We start from the raw sequence: 19,108 nt of genomic DNA, 5'->3' as shown, positions 1-19,108 counted from the left end.
CCGGCGGGAGGTGGAGCTGCCGCCAGTCTGCCCCGCCGCTTGCAGCGAGCGCCCGCGCCGCGCCGAGCCGAGCCGCGCCGAGCCGCGCCGAGCCGAGCCGGGCCCGGCCGCGCGCCCCACCATGGTGGCCGGGATGCTGATGCCGCTGGAGCGGCTCCGCGCCATCCTGGAGCTGCTGTTCCGCGAGGGCGTGCTGGTGGCCGAGAAGGACCGGCGCCCGCGGCGCGCCCACCCGCAGCTGCCCGGCGTCCCCAACCTGCAGGTGATCCGCGCCATGGCCTCGCTGCGCTCCCGCGGGCTCGTGCGGGAGACCTTCGCCTGGCGCCACTTCTACTGGTACCTCACCGACGAGGGCATCGCCTACCTGCGGCAGTACCTGCGCCTGCCGCCCGAGATCGTGCCGCTGTCCCTGCAGCGCGTCCGCCGCCCCGCCGCCCCCGCGCCCGCCCGCCGCCCCGCCGCTGCCGCCGGCCCCGCCAGGACGCGCCCCGCCGGCGGCGAGGAGCCCCGCGGCTCCCGGCTGGCCTACCGCAGGAAGGAGGATGCCGGCGAGCAGCACGTGGAGCCTGCCGCCGCTGCCACCGCCGTGGGGGGAGTGTCCCGGCCGGCCCCGGAGCCTGACCCGGCCCCAGGTAGCCACCAGTTCCCAAGGGGGCGGCGGGAGGGGGCTCTGTCCCCCAGGAGGGCTCCGAGCCCCGGGGCTGGGGCGGGAAGAGGGCCCTGGCCCGCTCGTTTGGGCGCTGCACCCCGGGAGCCCTGCGGCCCTGACAGGCCCCGGACCCTCGTTGGCACCGGCTGCGTCCCCCCGATCGGGGTGGCCCTGGACCCCGGTGCTCCCGGGTGCTGGGGCGCGTCGTGGCCCGTGTGTCCTCAGCTCTGCAGCCCCAGCGAGCCCCGGGCACTGACACGACAGCGGCCCTGCTGCTGGCGCTGTCCCCTCTGCCCCTGCTCGGCGGCAGCGCTCCCCCCTCCCCGCTGCTCTCCCTTCCTGGCCAAGGTCAGAGGCAGAGGGCACCTGCGGCCCCTGCGCTGCCCGGGCAGCAGGAGGAGAAGGGTCCCGCCGGAGCGCTGGGCTGCGGAAGGGGCCTAGGCTGAGGGGGTGCATCTCCCGAGAGCCCGGGTCTGGGAGAGCTCCTGGTGTCCCGGGGGGCAGGTGGGGGATCCAGTCCCGGCTGGTGCCCCTGGCCTCGGGCTGGGCCTGGGAAAGGGCACGGAGCCTGGGCCGAGGTTGTCCCAGGATCCGTGCCAGGCTGGTGCCGGGGTGCAGCGGGAGGCTCCCTGGGCTCCCGCAGGGCAAGAGGCGGTTTGGTGGGGTGCGCTGCTGGGGGGCTGGTGCGGCGCTGTGCATCCCGCTCTGGGAGATGCTCGGTGGCTGGGGACCCTCGACGGGGCCGGGCCCAGCCTGGGCTCTCCACAGTGGACACGGATCCACCTGCCCAGGGCCGTGGGGCTGCTGCGCCATGGGGCAGCCATGCCGCGGCCTGAGCCCCCGGGGCTGCCTGCGGCACGCGCAGTGGGGCAGGGGAGACAGACGGCAGCAGCTGGGGCAGACGGGGCGGCTCGTGGGGAGGGGGCTCTCGGCAGCGGGGGGCTGCGGAGGAGGCCCGGCCGAGGCGCGGGGCCCCCGCCTGCCCGGCCCCCGCCTGACACGCGATGCCGACACACGATCCGCTGTCGGGGGCGCCACGGCAGCTGGATCCGGTGGGAGCAGCAGGGCATCCGCTCCACGGGCGGGAGGGGGGGCAGCTGCGGCCTGCGCCCAGAGGCCGCGCTGATGGCCGGGCGGCTGGGCCCTCCCTGCGCCGCCTGGCTGGTGACTCAGCCCCGCGGCCGCTGGGCAGCCGTGGCCGCTCCAAGTTTCCAGCAGGAAACGCGCAGAGCCCGCTCATCTTCCAGGGCTGTGAGTCAGCGCGGCCCCATGGGCAGGGGGGGCCGGGCGGGGGGGGCCTGGCCCTGGGGCTGCGCTGTGCTGGGGGGTGGCGTGGCTGTGCCCCTGCGGGGGCCGGCATCCTGCCCTGCTGCAGTGCCACCGGGTGTCCTGCTCCCCACGAATCCCGGGTCTGCAGAGACACTGTGCACCCCGCTCTCCACATCCTCGGGGGGGGGGGGTCAGTCCCCCCAGGGCACTGCGCCGGGCTCTGGCCCCGCAGCATCACCATGCGCCCATTTCCCCCCACATCCCTGGGGGGTCGGTCCCCCTGGGGCGCTGTGCCGTGCTCTGGCCCTGCAGCACCACTGTGCACCCGTTTCCCTACACCCCGGGGGGGTTGGCCCCCCGGGGTGCTGCGCTGGGCTCTGGCCCCGCAGCATCACCATGCGCCCATTTCCCCACATCCTGGGGGGTCGGTCCCCCGGGGGCTGCACTGGGTTCTGGTCCCGCCGCCCAGGGCTACTTGGGACCGGTGGCTCGCAGGGGACCGACCTGCGGGGCCGGTGCGGGCCAGGTGCGTGCGGCGTGCGGAGCCGGGCTGGAGACCCTCCAGGCAGATCCCACTCCCCGGAGCCGGCTGCATCCCGCGGCGCAGCCTGGGTACGACCCCCAGGCTGGTGCCGGGCTGCTGCTGCTCGGGCTCACGGGGCCTCGCGGGATTTTCCGGCCACGGCTGAGCCCGTAGTTCCCTTCCCACGTGCTTTGCCGGCAAGGGAGCGGTGGGAAGTGGCCGAGCAGGCCTGGCAAAGAGGCCGTGGGTCCCGGGGGCGTGGGAACCTCCGGCCCAGCCCGGCCTGGCCCGGCCGGCAATGCTGCACACTCGCCGCATGCTGCAGGGCAGGCGCTGAGCCGCGCGCTGTACGCCTGGCTGCGGCCCCGGCGTTGCTCGGGCTTGCTCGGACGGGGCGGGCCGGCCCAGCCGCGGTGCGCGCTGGCAGGGGGTGTGCGAGGAGCTGCCCAGGCGAGGCGGCATCGGGAGCGCGCCGGGGCAGCCGGAGCCATGGACTGGGAGGACGGCAGGTACTTCATGGAGGACCTCATCCAGCAGGGCCAAGGTAGGGACGGGGCCGCCGCACCCGCCTGCTGCGGGTCTCTTCCCTCCCTTACCCCAGCGGGATGGGGGGGGAGCGCGGGGAGGGGCAGCCGAGGGCCCGGCTCCGTGCTGTGCCCGGCGCCCACCCCTGCTCCGGTGCGCCCCGGCCCCGTGCCTGGCTCCATGCCCGGCCCCGCTCGGGTACGTCCCGGCTCCATGCCCGGCCCCGCTCGGGTACGTCCCGGCTCCGTGCCGTGGTCCCCAGCCCCGCCGGGGTGCTGAGTCCCCGCTCTTCCCCGAGCCCTGCCGGGGGACACCGCCTTGGTGCCCCCCAGCCCCTGCCCGGGCCGCTCCCCCGGGGCCCGACCGGGAGCCCGCTGTGCCGCCGCTCCGGCCTAGCCGGGAAATCCAGATCCGGGTCTTCCCTGCGCTCGGGGCAGCCGGCGCGGGAAAACCAGGGCTGGATTCCTCTGCTGGCTGGGACGGGGCCGCGCCGTCGGCACACCCCGCAGGGCCCGGCAGGGCAGTTTCCCCTGGGAGGCAGGGCCCGTTTTCCAAGGAATTAGTGCCAGGGTAATTATTTCCCCGACGGGCCGCCTGCAGTTAACCCTCTCCGCCCTGGCGGGTGCGGGCCGCGCGGCGAGGTGTGTGTGTGTGGGGGCTGTTCCCCAACCGCTGCGGCGGCCGGGACCGGGAGCAGCCCGGCCCGGGGGCCAGCGCGGCCGGGGCCGCCGTCGGGGCGGCCCGGGGGGGGCTCGCACGGGCGGACCCGGTGGGGGTCCGGGAGTCCCACGGTTGGGCCGGGGCCCGTCCCGCCCCTGCCCGTGTCATGTTCTAACTCGGGCACCGTGACGGACCCCGGTTATTTATATCGGCGCCCGCTCGCTCCCTCCCTCCCCCGCGGCGGTGACCGGCCCGAGCCGCGCTGCGCCCTCGCTCCGCGCTGCCCGCGCTCTGCCCGCGCTCTGCCCGCGCCCTGCCCGCGCCCTGCCTGCCCATGAAGGTCGTGCCGGGTAGGTGACCGCCGCCGGGCCGGGCCGGGCCGTGCCAGGCCGGGAGGGCTGGCGCCGCCCGGCCGCGGCGTCCCGGGATATAAAAAGCCGGGCTGTGAGTGATGGGCGCGGGCCGGGGGCGCCCGGCCCGGGGGGGGGGGCGGCCGGGCCCGGCGCGGCCCGAGGCGGCGCGGCCCGAGGCGGGGGAAGGCGCCGCGGGCAGGTGCTGGCACCGGGCCCGGGGCCGCCCCCCCGGGGCCCGATCCTGCCGGTGCGGCGGGCCGGGGCGCAGCCGCCGGTCGGGAAGGCGGCTCCGTGCCGCGGGCCGGGAGGGGTTAAGGCGGAGCGGGAGCAGCCCGGGGGGGCGGGCGCTGGCACGTCCCAGCCCCGCCGGGCCCGGCCGCCGGCAGCCGAGCCGAGCCGAGCCGGACAGAGGCGCCCCGCGGAGCCGCGCCGCGCCGGGCCCCCATGGACGACTCCGGCTCGCTGTTCCCGTCGCTGGTGGCGGCGGGGCACGCGGTGTCGCTCGCCCTGGTCTGGTACTGGCGGCGCCGCGCCGCACCGGACGATGCAGGTGAGTCCGGCTCGGCCCGGCCCGGCCCGGCCCGGGCGCCGCCCGCCCCCCCGGGGCTCGGTCTGGCGGCGGCGGCTGCGGCGCTGGAGCCGCGGCCCCGGCCGCCCCTCGCCCCGCCCCCCCGGGAACCGGCCCAGCCCCGGCGGGGGAGGGACCGGCCGCGCCGACGGGGCGGGAGGCGCCGCGACACCGGGGGCGGGGGGCGGCCGGGCGCCGGGGCCCCCTCCGCGGCGCGGGCGTGCAGGGGACGGGGTGGGAGCTGGGGGCACCTCGGGGCGCCCCGCCGGTGCTGGCGGTGCTGGGCTGCCCCGCACCGGGTGGTCCTGGGGAGCCGGCACCGGGGGGGGGGAGCGGTGCTGCCCGCGGAGCGCACGACCCCTGTCCGAGGGGGCGGCTGAGACCCGGCGAGGGTGTGCAAGGGGGGGGCACCCAGCACTGCTCCAGGCACCTGGGCAGAGCAGCGCCGGCGCGGGGGCCCTGGCATCCCTGCAGGATGCAGCCTCTGGGCACGCTGGGGTGACTCAGCACCGCTCGGAGCTGCCCTCCCGCCTGGCCCGGTGCCGAGGGCTCATGGTAAGAGCAGGGTCTGCAGGGCGGTGGCCGGGCAGCAGCGCTTCTCAGAACCAGATGCGTCTCGGTGCTGCGCAGAGGCTGCCCTGAGCCCCCGCAGCGCCCCCGGCCTGTCCCCCCCCCGCGGCGTGCCCCTTCCCCAGCCCGGGGACGCTGCCCGCCGCAGGGGCTGGCGCAGGCGCTTGGGGGCTGGATGTCCGGCGGCCTGGTGGCCGGGCAGAAATATCCCCGCTTGGAAGCGGCAGGTGTTTTCCTGGGGTGTGAAGGTGCCGGATGCCTGCGGGGACAGGGCTGTGACGACGGGAGGGGCGGAGGGTGCTGGGCAGGCAGGCGGCGCTGCGCCTGCTCCTGTCCCCAGCTCAGGCGCCCGGCCACGCGCTGCAGGGTGGCGACGGCGTGGGGGCCCTCGGCGGCTTTGGCCCCAGCCCAGCACCTGCTGGCTGTCTGCGAGGCTGGTGCCAGCAGTGTCTGGAGACTGAGGGGGGTTGTGACAGCCGGGGGGAGGTGGTGTCTCCCTGGGATGCCAGACTGTGGCCGTGCACGGGTGTGCAGGGGCCAGAGGCTGGCTCGTGGGGGTGGACGTCACCGGCACGCCATGGGGCAGGGGTGCGCTGGCGGGGTGACTCAGCCGGGGACTTCGGCATGGGGCACGGCGGCTCTTGCTGCACAGTGAGTGGTGACGCCGCTGCAGGCTGCAGCCGGGCTTAGGCCTGCGTGGGGCAGGAGCATCCCAGCGCGGACCCGGCCCGCGGTCGCAGGCAGGGGTGCAGCACGGGGGGCGCGTCCTTGCTGGGAAGGGCAGGCAGGACCGGCCTGCTCCCTCCTTGGCCAGGCTGCCAGGCCTCAGCTGCTGGCGCCGGCGGCGGGGCGGCGCAGACAGGTTATTTTGGCGCACGCCTCGCTGACGCAGGTTCCTGGAGCCCCCCCGGCCGGCGCTATTGTCTCCTCCACCTGCTGCGCCGGCGGCTGCTGCTTTCGGGCGGCGTCCTGCTGTCGCCCCTCAAAACTCGGGGCGCTCCCGTGCCGCCCTGCCCCGGGCCATGCCCAGCTGCTCACCGCCTCTCGTGCAAGCGGCAGCCGAGGAGCGAAGCTGCCCGGCGCTGAGCAGAGGGGCTTCGTGGTGGCGGCCGCCCACGGAGCGGCACACTTGCTCTGCGGAAGCGCTGCGGTGCGGCCGGCCGGGGACGGCAGGAGGCTCTGTGGTCTGATGGTTAGGTGCTGATGTGGTCGAGCTCCTGCTTCTCCACACATCCCCTTTCAAGCGCTGCGGCTCAGTTCCTTCTCCACCAGGGAGCTGGCTGGGCCGGGGGGGGGGATCTGGCTTGGTGCACGGGGAGACAGAGCAGCGGGGCAGAGCCTGGTCTTGTGCTACCTGGAGCCGTGTGCCGCGAGACCCCTCGGGGGCCGTGGGGGTCCCCGTGCAGCCCCTCCTGCCAAGGCCGCATCCTCGGAGACGCTTGCAGACGTGGAGGGCGCAGGCTGTGGTCCCTGCCCCCCGGCCCCCCCGCACCGCTTTCCAGGGCGTTGGCTGTGGTTTCCGCAGATCTGTGCATGGCATTCGGCGCTGTCACGCTACCGCCTCATCTGGTGACGGGCACTGGCCCGCGTTGCCTTGGCAGCCGCAATTCGAGAGCCCATGTATGAGTGTTCAGGAAACCAGCGTCTCGTGGTGCCCCTTGCCGCGGCCGCCCCGGGCTGCGCGAGGGGGGCTCTGCCTCTCCCCGCTGCAAGCCCAGCTGCAGCGGCTGGATGCCAGACGGTGCGCGTGCGGCGCAGGGCACCTTGACGGGAGCCCGGGGCTGGCGTCCCTGGCACCTGCCCAGGGCTGTTCAAAGGGCGTCCCCTCCCCAAGGTCACACCTGCCGGGGCCAGTCATCCCCGTCTGAGCTGTGCCAGCGCTGCCCCCCCGCCAGGCGCATCCCAGATGGGCTCCGGCACTGCCGGGCGCGCAGGGCCCTGCTGGCATCGCGCCTCCCCGCCGTGCCGTGCCGTGCCGTGCCGTGTCGGCGCAGGGCTCCTGGGCTCCCTCTGCAGATGCAGCACCAGCTGGCGCAGGGCTCGGCTGCAGGGTTTGGCCCTGGGTGCCTGCGCTGCTCGCGTGGTGCTGCGGTGCTCGGCGGGTGGCTGGGCACCTGCTGAGCTGAGCTGAGCCCAGGGTTTATTTTTGAGCATCTTTCCTGGAATACGTGGGGGCGGGGGATGCCGCTGTGGGTATCGGTGCGAGGGACAGCCCTGCTCCGCTTCGATCTGCTTTCAGTCGCGGTTTCGGTGTGGTGCAGGGCAGTGTTTACCTTGGATACCGTGTCCCAGCTCCGTCGCTCGTGCCTGGTTTCTCCCCGTCCCCAGCGGGGCCTCGTGCGGAGGAAGCAAGGGGCTGGCTGCAAGCGCTCGTCCCCGCTGCAGGTCTGCGTGCTCGCCTGGCGCGGGACGGGACGGGACGGCGCCTCCACCCCTGCCCCGTCCCCCCCGCTCCGGGGTGCCGCTCGCCCGAGGGCTCCTGGTGGTGGCCGTGCTGGGCCAGAGGGGTTTCAGTGTCATGGGACGGGCTCGGGAGGGAGAGCTTGCGTGGCGGTGCCGTGACTGCCGGCCAGGGGAACGGGCTGTTTTCGGTGGCGGGGGAAACGTGCTGTTTTCGGTGGCAGGATGAGGCTGTTTGTTTGGGCCCCGCTCCTGTTTCCAAGGCTGCTGGTGGCCTCAAATAGCGCGATGGCTGTGGGTGGAGAAGGCCCCCGGAGAGGCTTGGGAACCCCCCTCCCTCCCTCTCCACTCAGCTTTTCCACAGCCCTTGTGGTTGCGGTTGCACCAGGCCAGCGGCCAGGAGGGGGTCGGACGCCGCTGCTGGCTTCGGTCTTGCCAAGTGACTCACCAGCTCTGCAGGAAGCGGCGCGGGCCGCAGCTGGGGGCTTTGGCTGGCAGCTCCAGCCGAGCTCGCGGGAGCCCGGGGGCTGCCGGCGCTGCGGCCCCGTGGTGGGGCGAGGGGAGCTGCCCCGTGCCGTGGGGCTGGCTCGGCCGTGGGGCCGGCGGTGCCCGCGGCCCGGCGCCTCGGCTCGCTGCTTGGAGCAGCCCTAAGGCATCCGCCTGCCGGGGCGGAGGGGGCTTCCCCGGCGGGGCCGGGCTCTTCAGCCGCCGGGGACGAAATTGGCCAAGCGTGAAAGCAGCGGCGCAAACATGCAGAAGGAAACGCGTCCTGTGATTCCAGATGACGTTTCCTGCGCGGCGCTAATCGCCCCGGCCCTGCCCTCCCGTGCCCCTGCCTGGCCGCCCCCCCCCCCCCCTTATCTGCGCGGCGCAGACGGGGCGCGAGCCGCGGCGGGGCAGCGCAGCGGGACGGCGCCCCGGCCCTGCCCAGCCCCCGCCGGCAGCGCGCAGCGTGCCCGGCTCTGTGACTCGGTCTTGCACCACAGCTCGGGTTTTGACACGAGACCACGCCACCGCCCCTGCTCCCCGGCTCCTCCGGGCACACGCAGCCCCGGCGTGATGTGCTGAGCCCGGCCGAGGCCATCACTGCTCTTTGCACGGAGCCCGCTCCGTGGCAGGGAGCAGCCCCGTGCGGTGCCCAGCGCCCCGGCGCCCGGGGGGGCTCTGCCCTCGAGGGTGCGGGCTGCGAGCGAGGCCGCGGCAGGAAGAGCTGGGCCTGGCCACGCTCCTGGGCTGTCTGAGTCACCATGTCCCGTAACTCCCCTCCAGATGTGGGAGAGCTGTGAGCGGAGCAGCCGGAGCGGCCGGAGCGGCGCGGCGCAGCGGGAAGGCAGGGCCCTGCCGGGAGGGCACCATGCTGTTCGAGCTCTGCTGCTGCTGCTGCGCGCGAGGAGGCAGGTGCCCTGCGAGGCGGGCCCGGTGCCGGGAACAGGCCTGGTGCCGGGAATGGACCCGGTGCAGGGAGCGGGCTGCAGGCCTGCCGGCGCCACTGCGGCCAGAGCGGGGGGCGTTCCCACGGGGGCTCGTTCCTGCAGCAGCCCTGCTCGCCGGTGGCGCTCGCCCTGCGCGTGCCGGAGGGGCGGTGTGCTGGGCGCCCCGTGCCGCCCTGGCTTCGGGAGCTGCTGGCCACTGCGTGGGGCCGGCGTGCAGCTGTGGGCAGCTGTGCTGCTGCTGGGGTGCCGGTGCGGGGAGGCCCGGGCGATGCTGGCGCCGCTCGCAGGCCCGGCAGCTCTCCGATGAGGTAACTGTAATGGGAGCCAGCCGAACCGTGCCAAGGGCTCCCCTCCGCGTGGGAGCCCTGGGGGGGCTTCCTATAGGGGCTGGCCTGGGTGCTGTGCGTGCAGCCTCGCCGGGGTCCTGCAGGGCATGCGGTGATGTGTGGCGGGGTCACCGAGGTGCCCGCAGCCGTGGGAGCCTGGGCTGGCTGCAGGGGAGCGCTGGGTGCTGGGGCAGCAGGGGCTCCCCGCCTGCCCCAAAAGCTGACTGTGCCCGGAGGGGGGTCGGATGTGTGTGTTTGAGACATTGGGGTGCCCCTGCAGTGGTGCCCGTTGCACACGCTGCAGGAATTGGGGCTTGCGCGAGGCTTAGGAAGGTGTGAGCAGGGAAGGGGTGCTGGGACCAGCCCTGCAGGGGGGCGGGAAGGAGGGGGCCGGTGCCCCTGCTTCGTGCGGGGAGAAGGACGCCGGGGGGGGGGTAGAAAGTGTGCTGGCTGCGCGGGGTGGCTGGGTGCAGCAGGGAGAAGGGGCACAGGGTGCGGGGGGGGTCGCGGGGTCAGCGGGGAGACAGGCACCAGGGGCGCAAGGTGCAGGAGAAAAGGGGCGCAGGGTGCAGGAGGAAAGGGATGAAGTTGCACAGGGAAAGGGCGCAGGATGCACAGGGGAAGTGGCGCAGGGTGAAGGGGAAAAGGGAAGCGAGTTGCACAGGGAAGGGTCGCAGGGTGCCCGGGGCCGGGGCGCCGAGCAGCAGCAAGGGGCAGGGGCAGGGGCAGGGGCGCCCCGGCCCCGCGGCTGGCGGCGGCCGCCCGGGAGGCGCGGCGAGGCGAGGCGGGGCAGCGCGGGGCGGCTCCTCCTCGGGCCCCGGCCCTGCCGCCGCCTCCGTCTCCGTCTCCGTCCCCGCCGCCGCCGCCGCCGCCTCCCGTCCGGTCCCGTCCCGTTCTGCCCGGTCCGGTCCCGCGGCGAGCGGCGCGGCATGGCGGGCAGCCCCGCGTCCTGCCCCGGCGGCGGCGCCCGGCGCTCGGCGCTGCGCGGCTCCGACTGGCTCTGCGGCGGCTCCGAGCCCGAGAGGAAGCGGTACCTGAGCGCCCAGCTCTGCTGCGCCGGTGCGTGCGGCCGCGCCGGGCCCGGGAGCGCCGGCGCCCGGGGGGACGGGCGCGGGGACGCGACGGGAGCGCACCCGGGGGGACGGGCACGGGGACGGGAGCGCACCCGGGGGGACGAGGACGGGCCGGGCCCGGGGAGCGCGGTGTCGGGGGCCGTACCGAGCCCTGGGGCAGCACCGGGGGACGGGGCCGTGCCCGGGTCGCTGCGGGGACTGTGCTGTCGGGGAGCCGTGCCGTGCCGTGCCGTGCCGTGCCGTGCGCGGGAAGTGCGCCGTCGGGGGCTGTTTCGTGCCGTGCCCGGGGCTACTGTGCCCGGGGAGTGGGCTCGGGGGGGCCGCGTGGGCTCCCCTGCCGTGGGGGTCCCAGTGCCCCGGGGTGCTGCGCCGGGGCTCGCTCCCCTCGGGCGCGCCGGACACGGCGCTCCCGGCCCGGGCAGCAAAGCGTTAAGGGGCGGGGCCTCCGCGAGAGCTCCGCCCCCGCCGGGCTGGGCCAGGCCAGGCTGGGCCGGATCGGATCGGATCGGATCGGATCGGATCGGATCCCCGTGCTGGGCCCGTGTGCCTGTGTGCCTGGACGTGCGTGCATGTGCGTGTTCACTTACGTGTGTGCGCGTGCACATGCCTGCATGCATCTTTGCACGTGCGCCCACGGGTGTCTGTGTTTACCTGCGTGTGTGTGCAAACCCCAGCGCCTGTGGGCACATGCCCGTGTGCGTGTGTACATGCACGCGTGTGTGTGCATGGCTCCGTGCATGCATGTGTGTGCATGCCTGTGTGTATATATGCATGCATGTACATATGTGTGTGTGCATGCCTGTATGCGTGCATGTTTGTGTGTATGTATGTGTGTGCGTGTGTGTGTGCGCTTGTGTGCGCTTGTGTGCGTGGCTTTCTCCTGTGCCTTGCACAGTGAGGGACGGATGCTGTGCCGTACCTCCCTGGACTGTAGTACTCTGCTCTGCACTGGGGGGGGGGGGAACCCCCCTCGATCCCCTGGCTGTACGGACACCCCAGCCCTCCCCACCGCTGCCCCATCGGGACCAGCCCCCTGCAAACACCTCCCCGGCACCAGCAGCCTCCCCCGAGCCCGGGTGCCCCTGCTGCCCCGTGGCAGTGACCGGGCCGGTCCTCGCTGCCCGCCCTGCCAGGGCCGCCCTGTCCACGCGCTGCCGCCCCACGTGCGTCTCTGCAGGGTCCAGCCCGCGTGTGCCGTCGCAGGGTCCACGGCCGCAGGGCTGACCCAGCCGGGCGCACTGGGACCCCAGTGCCGGGCGCACACAGCCCTCGGCATCGCTGCCGGAGGGGCCTTGGGGCATCCCTGGGAAAGACGGTGGCTTTCCGGGCTGGAGAGAAGCTCCTTGCGAGTCCGGCTCTGGGATCCCTCCGCACACCCACGCTGCTCCCGGGAGACGGGGCGGCTCCTTGCGGTGCCCTGCCTCGGGCGGGCGTCGGGAAGCGTCCCGCGGCCGTTTCGCTGCGCTCTCGCTGCCTCTGCGCATCCGGCCCGTCTGCCCCGGCAGGGAGCGGCGCGTCGGGACGGCCGGGCGTCAGGCTTGCTCCTCCCAGCTCCCCGCGTCGGACGCGCCCTGCGCCTGCAGCCTCGGCGCTGCCGGGCCAGGGCCGGCGGGTGCCTCTGGTCCCGCTCGCCTCCCCGAACCCCCAGGCCCAGCCGGGCCCGCTTGCCCCGGCAGCGGGTGGCTGGGCAGGGCCCTTCCGGCTGCTTTCCAAAATGTGCATTTTGCAAAATTCCTCGATGCCCGCGAGGGGCTTGGCTGCCCGGCAGGGTGCCGGCACCGGGGAGGGGGGACGTCGTCGCCGAGGGGCGAGGCGGGGAGCGGCTCCGGTCAGGCTGGCACGGCCGGGCTGGCTGTTGCTCTGATGGGAGCCCTCCCCATCCCAAGGGCTCCTCCGGGGCTTCCAGCCCGTCAGGTCTTCAAAGTGCCAGCTCCATGCCGCCGAGGCGCTCCCACGCGGCCTCCAAGCCCCGGGGGTGCCGCGGGTGCCGGCGGCTCCCTCCTTTGGCGACAGCGTGGGGAAGAGCTGCCGCCTGGTGCCAGCGCGGTGCTGTCCCCCAGGGCCAGCGGCTGCCCGGCGTGGCTGCAGGGTGACTGGTGACTGGGGGGCAGCGGGGCCGGGCTGGCCCAGCCTGTGAGCCCCCGGAGCCGCGGCCACCTCGGGGACGCCGGGTGCCCAGCAGGGTGCCCAGGCGGGTGCATAGCAGGGTGCCCAGGCGGGTGCATATCGGGGTGCCCAGGCGGGTGCATAGGAGGTGCCCAGGCGGGTGCATAGCAGGGTGCACAGGCGGGTGCATAGCAGGGTGCATAGGCTTAGCCTGAGTGGCCCCAGAGCTGCAGGCTGCAAGGGAAGAGGGGTCTACTGCAAGGCTGAGAGCCTGCTGTGCCACGGCAGGGCGGCACTGGGCTACATTGACCCTATTGCCCGTGCAGCGGAAGCATGAGCTGGAAAGCGTGCTAGGGTTTAGAAAGCTTCCGAAATTGATGTCTTAAGTTATGATCTCATCATCATCATCATCATCATCATCATCATCTGTGTGTACTATAACACTGTGGAGGATGTAGGGCTCTGACAAGCCAAGCACAATCTGGCCTGGCCCAGAAGTCTTTACAAAGGAAAGATCTGAGGTGCACAGCAGGGTGCATATTGGGGTGCCCAGGCGGGTGCATAGCAGGGTGCCCAGGCGGGTGCATAGCAGGGTGCACAGCAGGGTGCCCAGGCAGGTGCACAGCCCCATGCGCTGGGGCGTGCAGGGCAGCAGGGGCGGCAGCAGAGCTGCTGCTGGTGCTGGTATGTGCTGGCTGAGCGAGGGCTGCGGGTCGGGGTCGGCCCTCGTGCCTTGCCGTGCAGGAAGCGCGGGGCTGCGGCGGGTGGGCCGGGGCTGGGGGTGCCGGGGCGGTGCGGGCGCAGCCTTTGCGGGCAGCACGTGCTGCAGCGGCGTCGCGCTGTTCCTGCTCCTCTGCCGTCGTGCGCAGTGCCGGGGTCCCAGCGTCGCGCACTGGAGTTGGGCCGGGGGAGGCTGTGTGCCGGCGGCTGCGGCAGCACCGGGCCGGGATGCAGGGACCCAGCAGGGAGAGCTGTTGTCTGCGCCGCGCACGCCGTCCGGCAGCACCGTGCAAGCGCTGCGATCCCTCCGGAGCCCGGGCCGGCATGTCCTTCTCCGGGGGCGGAGGCAGAGCCAGCTCGCGGTCCCGCGGCGTGCTGGTGAGCGCAGTCCGTGCCCCGGCCCCGCGGTGCCGGCGCCCCGGGCGAAGGCGAGGTGCAGGTGGAGGAGCGTGAGGAAGCGAAACTCGCCCTCAGCTCGGCAGCGGTGCCGCTGTGCGCCTGTGCTGGGCCTGGCCGCGCCGCGGCCGGCGGGACAGCGGGGACGGAGCAGGGCGACGGCTCCCCCGGCCCCGCACCAGCACTGCCGCTTCAGCCCCTTCCTTGCTCTCGCTTCCTGCCCCCCCCATTGCCCCAGCGTGGGTGCAATCGCCCCCCCGTCCCCTCCCTGCCCCACATTGCCCCAGCGTGGGTGCAATCGCCCCCCCGTCCCCTCCCTGCCCCGCATTGCCCCAGCGTGGGTGCGATCGCCCCCCCGTCCCCTCCCTGCCCCGCATTGCCCCAGCGTGGGTGCAATCGCCCCCGTCCCCTCCCTGCCCCACATTGCCCCAGCGTGGGTGCAATCGCCCCCGTCCCCTCCCTGCCCCGCATTGCCCCAGCGTGGGTGCAATCGCCCCCGTCCCCTCCCTGCCCCGCATTGCCCCAGCGTGGGTGCAATCGCCCCCGTCCCCTCCCTGCCCCGCATTGCCCCAGCGTGGGTGCAATCGCCCCCGTCCCCTCCCTGCCCCACATTGCCCCAGCGTGGGTGCAATCGCCCCCGTCCCCTCCCTGCCCCACATTGCCCCAGCGTGGGTGCAATCGCCCCCGTCCCCTCCCTGCCCCGCATTGCCCCAGCGTGGGTGCAATCGCCCCCGTCCCCTCCCTGCCCCGCATTGCCCCAGCGTGGGTGCAATCGCCCCCGTCCCCTCCCTGCCCCCCATTGCCCCAGCGTGGGTGCAATCGCCCCCATCCCCTCCCTGCCCCACATTGCCCCAGCGTGGGTGCAATCGCCCCCATCCCCTCCCTGCCCCGCATTGCCCCAACGTGGGTGCAATCGCCCCCGTCCCCTCCCTGCCCCCCATTGCCCCAGCGTGGGTGCAATCGCCCCCGTCCCCTCCCTGCCCCGCATTGCCCCAGCGTGGGTGCAATCGCCCCCGTCCCCTCCCTGCCCCCCATTGCCCCAGCGTGGGTGCAATCGCCCCCGTCCCCTCCCTGCCCCGCATTGCCCCAGCGTGGGTGCAGTCGCCCCCGTCCCCCCCCTGCCCCGCGTGGCCCCGGGCAGAGGTGCAGTCTCCTCCTGCCCCGGGCGGCGGCGCGGTGGCCCCGGTCCCGTCTCCCGCCCCGGCAGCCCGCGCGGCTGCGGTCGACGTGAGTTGTAGCTCAGGTATGTCCCTGCCCCGTGACGCGCGTTGGCGTCGGCCGGGCTCCCGCAGCTGTAGCTCGTTGCTCCAGATGTGCTGCCGGCGGAAAATATGCACGCTTGGAGCCTGCTGCCGCGCGCATTCCTCCTTGCCTGGCCCTGGCCCCGGCCCAGCCGGGTGCCGGAGCGGGAGAGCGGCCCCGCTTGGAGCTGGGCTGGATCCTTCCCAGCAGCGTCGCCGCTCCGGCCCTTCCCCTGCCGCTCGGGTCCCCGGGATGGTCCGTGCTGTGCCCCGCGCTTGGGGAGCCGCGTGCCCCCCGGCAGCCGCGGGCTGCCCGTTCCCTGCCGGAGCCGGGAAGGAGAGCGGCTGTCCTGCCCAGAAAGCAAACACCGGGGGGGGGTCTGCTGCGTCAGCAGCCTCCGGCTGCCGCGGGAGCAAGGCCTCCCTGCAGCTGCTCCGGCTCCCCGCGCCGCTGCCTCTCCCGGCGCAGGCAGCATCCCGGCAGAGTTGCGGCTCCCAGTGGGCCAGGAAGGGCTGAGCCCCCCGGGGAGCCGGGAGCCCCCGCGGCTCCTTCCGGCCGGTGGGCGCTGCCGGGTGGATTGAGGCGCCGGGCGCGTCCGCCGGAGCCGTGAGTCACGGCAGGACCGTGCGGCATCCTCGTCCCTTGGACTCCGGGCAAGGGTCGGGCTGCGCCCCGCGCCGGCGGAGCTGCCCACGGGGCCGGGCCGGCGCTTGGCGCGTCGCACCCGGGCGCTGGCCGTGGCGGGGGGCCGCGCTGCCCCGCGCCTGGGCGCTGCGGGTGCATCCGTGCTTGCATCCCACGCCTGGGCCGTGCACGGTCCCAAACGGGATGCGGCACCCGCAGCGGCACGAGCCCGGCAGCCCCGTGGGAAACCGTGCGCCGGACTGGCCGAAACGCCCCTTGCAGCCCCCCCAGGCATACGAGGTCACCGGCCCGGACCCCGCCACCCGGGCACCCCCGCGGCCTCGCATCCCACGGCTGCGTGGCAGGGCAGGAGCTCTCCCCCCCCGCCCCCGGGGGTCCCGCGGGAGCGCTGCCCGAGCCCCCCTTATGTGAGCACCCCGTGGGGCCGCGCGGGACCCCGGCGGCTCAGCAGAGCCGGCGTGCAGGGCGCTTTCCCTGCCGGCGGCGAGGCGGCGGGGCAGCGGCCGGGACCGGCCCGGTGCCAGGCGCCGGGGCAGGAGCGCCTGGAATGCGACGCCGGGAGCGCTGGCTCCGGGCCCCGCGCGCGGCGCTGTCGGGGCGGAGGAGCCCACGCCCGGCTCCCTGCAGCCTGCTCCGGGCATGGAAACGCTTCCCACGCCTGCCCGGGAGACGCGGGGCTGAGCCCCCAGGTGTGGGGCTGGGGTCCTGCGGCCCCTGGCTTGGGGTCCCCGGTGCCCCGGGTGCGGGAGGCTGCTGGCCGTGGGGGTCCTGAGCCCCCCGAGTGTGGGGACCGTGGGTCCTGCAGCCCCCTGGCGTGGGGACCAGGGGTTTTGAGACCCCTGCGCTTGGGAACTGAGGTCCCGCAGCCTCTGGGCGTGAGGACTGGGGGTCCTGAGGACCCTGGGCATGGGGGGCATGGGCCTCCTGGGCTTGCAAATCTGGGGGTCCAAACATCCCCTAAATGTGGGGACTGGGGGTCCTGAGGCTCTGAGGTTTGGGGACCAGGGGTCCCAAGACCCCTGGGGATGGGGACTGGGGCCCAGAGGCTCTTGGACTTCCAAAGCGGAGCATCTTGAGCCTCCTGGGCTTGGGGATTGGGGGATCCTGAGGCTCCAAGGCTTGCAAATCCGGGGGTCCAAACACCCCTGGATATGGGGAAAGGGGATCCCGAGGCTCCGAGGTTTGGGGCCTGGAGGTCCCAAGGCTCATGGGCATGGGGACTGGGGGGTCCCGAGGACCCTGGGCACGGGGACCGGGGGTCTGGACCCTCCCGGGCTTACGGCCCTGGGGGTCCCGAGCCCCCCGGGCTTGCGGACCGGGGGCCTTTCGCGTGGCCCCGGCGCCCCCAGGCCGCTGCCCTCGGGCGGCGCGGGGAGGAAACGGTTAAGGAGGGAGGCTGTGGGCTCGGCGCTGAGGTTTCCTGTGGGTAGGAGCCGAGTGCCGGGCAGCAGCGGCAGCAGCAGCGGGGAGGGAGGGAGGGAGGGAGGGGAACCCCAGTCTCCTCCCTGCGGCGGCCCCACCTCGGGCGGCCCGGGCTCGGCTCCGCACCTCGGGAAGGAGGGGTTTGCCGAGGGGCCAGGCCTGGCACCCGCGCCCCACCGCCGGGCAGGGCAGAGCGGGAGGCGAGCCGAGCGCCGCCGGTGCTCAGCGCGGAGCCGCGTTCCCGGGGGGCTGCGCCAGCCCCGAGCCGTGCCGGAGCCCCTGACCCAGCCCGTGGCCACCATGTCGCGGCAGCGTCTCTGGAGCCGCGAGGAGGAGGCTCTCTCCGCGGGGCAGAGGACCAGCTCCGAGGACAACCTCTACCTGGCTGTGCTCAGGGCGTCCGAGGGGAAGAAAGGTAGTGGGCGCGCGGTGCCTCCCCTTTGGCGGTTTGGGCCCCTTCTTGCAGCCGGGGGGCCGGTTCCTGCCCTGCCTGCGCCCGGCGGGACCCCACGCCGGTGCCCGGTCCCCATCCGTGCGGGCGCTGCCCGGGAGCCCGGACCGTGGGAACGGAGCGGCACTTCTTCCCGCGCCCGTCCCAGCCCCGCGCCGTGGGGCAGCCCTGCCGGCTGGGCCCCACCTGGGCCGCGGGGGCTTCCCGGTGCTTCTCCCGCTGGGCCTGCGCTGGCGGCGCTCGGCCCCGGAGCGCCGTCCCTGCCTGCAGCGCACGGGCTCTCCGGGCGAGCATGCATTGCACTTCCTTCCTCCGTGCGTGCATGTGCCGGCAGCGGCCGCTCCCTGCGCATTCGCTTCCCTGCGCATCTCCGACTCTGCCCGCGGAGACGCCCCGTGCCGAAGCAGCGGCTCCCCGGCCGTGCCCGCCCGGCAGCGGGGTCCCGGCAGCGGGGACCGGGGCGCCCCACGGCGCCGGGCGCGCGCGGGCAGGGTGGGGCCGTGCGCGCGCCGCCCTGGCACCCGGTGCCGCCTGGGCAGATCCCGGCACGCTCCGGCGGGACGAGACCCGGCACGCGCCACCCGGACCTGTGGGGATCGCCATGGCGCGGGCAGCAAGGGGCGTCTTGGGGGGGCGCATGGGCGCCCCATGCTCGCTGCCCCTCGGCTCCCGGCACCTCCGGGGGCCCAGGTGTCCGGGGCTCTGCCGTGATGCTCCGCGCTCTGGGGCTGGGAGAGGCCTGGCTGAGGAGGGCCATGAGGCGCCCCGTCTCCTGCAACAGGCTAACGATGCGGGTGCTCGTTAGCAGGGGCGCGGGCGCGGGGCTGGGCTGGGGCAATGCCGGCCGGCTCCGTAATTACAGGGCAGCGGGGCAGGGAGTGCCCGCTGAGTCAGCGTCCTCCCGCCGGGGCAGGACGCCCTTCCCCTCCGGCAGCGGGAGTCCCGGCACCGTCCTCGCGGGCTGTGCGTCGCCCCTCGGCTCCACCGGGGTGCGTGACGATTCGGGGGCCGTGGGGCAGGCGGGGCGAGGCTGCTCCAGGGCTGTTGCTCCCGGGAGCCGGTGCCTGCAGGAGCCCCCGGCTGCCCCCATCCCGCAGGGCATCGCGCAGGGCCGGCCTGCAGCAGGCTCCTGGGCGTCCGTGCCCGCCCCGTGCACGTATCTCTGGGGCTGTAGGTGCCCTGCTCGGGGCTGCGCCGGTGCAGCCTCCCCTCCCGCGGGCCCGTCCCCACCCCGTACGTGCATTGCTGGGGTTACGTGTGCCCTGCTCGGGGCTGCGCCGGTGCAGCCCCCCCCGCGGGCCTGTCCCCTCCCCATGCACGTATCTCTGGGGCTGTACGTGCCCTGCTCGGGGCTGTGTCAGCGCAGCCTCCCCGCGGGCTCGTTCCCATGCCACACGCATATGACTCAGGCTGTACGTGCCCTGCTCGGGGCTGCGTTGGTGCAGCCCCCCCGTGGGCTCTTTCCCACCCCGTATACGCATTGCTCGGGCTGTCCGTGCCCTGCTCGGGGCTGCGCTGGTGCAGCCCCCCCGCGGGCTCTTTCCCACCCCGTATACACATTGCTCGGGCTGTCCGTGCCCTGCTCAGGGCTGCGCTGGTGCAGCCCCCCCGCGGGCTCTTTCCCACCCCATACACACATTGCTTGGGCTGTCCGTGCCCTGCTCAGGGCTGCGCTGGTGCAGGCTCCCCGCGGGCTCTTTCCCACCCCATACGCACATTGCTCGGGCTGTCCGTGCCCTGCTCGGGGCTGCGCTGGTGCAGCCTCCCCGCGGGCCCG

The 19,108-nt window shown here is 74.7% G+C and overlaps 1 protein-coding gene across 1 annotated transcript in view; it reads left to right on the top strand.

Annotated features, from left to right (window-relative positions):
• PLEC (plectin) overlaps positions 1–19,108 on the top strand; it is a 76,471-nt gene that overhangs the window by 19,017 nt on the left and 38,346 nt on the right. The gene's annotated exons all lie outside the window — the stretch shown is intronic.

Source organism: Apteryx mantelli, chromosome 2, assembly GCF_036417845.1.
Source record: "Apteryx mantelli isolate bAptMan1 chromosome 2, bAptMan1.hap1, whole genome shotgun sequence".
Taxonomy (NCBI): Eukaryota; Metazoa; Chordata; class Aves; order Apterygiformes; family Apterygidae; genus Apteryx; species Apteryx mantelli.
The sequence above is the reverse complement of the archived record's forward strand: the minus strand, read 5'-3'. Positions and strand labels throughout refer to the sequence as shown.